General features: G+C 42.9%; 1 pseudogene; it reads right to left on the bottom strand.

Annotated features, from left to right (window-relative positions):
- LOC103583183 overlaps positions 1-1,460 on the bottom strand; it is a 5,571-nt pseudogene that overhangs the window by 2,651 nt on the left and 1,460 nt on the right.

Here is a 1,460-nt window from a genome sequence, read left to right on the forward strand (position 1 = left end):
TTTATAGGTGAAGGAAGGTGGGCTACATCTGGTCTCTTTTCCTGGAGATAATCGGACATTGACAGAGGACACAACCCTTACTGGGCTCAACAAGGTGGTTGGCAAAGACTGAGACCTTCTCAGAGGATAGCCCGCTTTTGCAAATAAGTACCTTTGCTTTAGCAGATCTTTCGATTTTATCAGGCTACGCCCTACTCTTTGTTTAGACAGGCTGCAAACCTTCATTTGAGCTCTTTGCAAAGCTGTATTAACTCTGTCCACAGAAGAAGGAGGCCCAGTTGTATTTTCAGAGGTTGTATTTTCAGAGCTCACATCACTGCATTTAGCTTCAATAGAGGCCAATGATTTCAGAATGTGGTGTGTGGTATACTGGGCAAATTCACATTCACTGCTTTTATCCACATCGCTTTCAGCACTTGCTTCCCTCAGTAGCTCTACCGTCTGCGCTGGAGACAAATCCTCTTCCATTTCAGTAATTTCAGTAATGCGATGCCCTGCACTACAGGCAGACTGTTTCTTTCCCGTATTCTCAGCAGTCTCACTCTGAGAGAAACCCTGGCTATCTGACTTTCTTTTGACAGCAACTGCTGCTGCCTTCTCTCTTCCCTTCTGAAAAGGGATGACAGACTCCTCATCCGATTCATTAAAATATGGCTGGTCTTGTACTGTTGGTGTAACAAGGTCTTCACCAAATGGTGTGACTGTTGTCTCACTGTCACAACTATCAGCACTACTCCCCATGGCTTGCAAGGACTCCTGAACCTGTGAGAGGAAAGCAGGTGGAAAGATGAATACAAGTAAGAAATATTACTAACGAAATATCACACTGATATGATGCTTTTCTACTTTTATAGTCTCCCACCTTGGTGTGGCCCTGGTTCTGCTCAAAACTGCTGTTATTGCCCTTTATCAGCCACCACAACCACTCACTCCCCACTTCCTTGTAAAGATTATTTCAGACTTTCACTATTTTCCTTAAATTCCTTTCCAACACCCTACTCCTCTTCTTTCAATTCATGACACTGACTCACAGAGAAAATGAACAAAAATGTCTTTCCAGTCTTCCCCAATACCTACAAACTTCCCGAAACTCTCCCCATCATTCCCTCCTTCTCTCCATTCTGAAAGGAAATTGTCCCCTTTTTCAAAGCTAATCTTTCCAACCTGTGCTTCTGATCACATCTTCTCTAGGACTAGAGTATTACTCCAGTTTCATTCCACATTTTTCTGGATCAAATTCTCTTTCTCTTAGAGTTCCTTCCCTTAGTCAAACAACTTCCCTAAGTCATTCCCAATGTTAAAAAGACAAAAAAAAAACTACCACCTCCACCCTTAAGCCGTCATCTTTAAAAAAAAAAAAAAAGAGCAGTCAACATCCCTGTCTTCTCTTCCTCACATGGATTTGCTCTCTGATCCTGCTTGTGCCTCACTGACTCCATCAGGACCACTTTCCTGATGTC

Source organism: Galeopterus variegatus, unplaced genomic scaffold, assembly GCF_000696425.1.
Source record: "Galeopterus variegatus unplaced genomic scaffold, G_variegatus-3.0.2 Scaffold20380, whole genome shotgun sequence".
NCBI classification, from domain to species: Eukaryota; Metazoa; Chordata; class Mammalia; order Dermoptera; family Cynocephalidae; genus Galeopterus; species Galeopterus variegatus.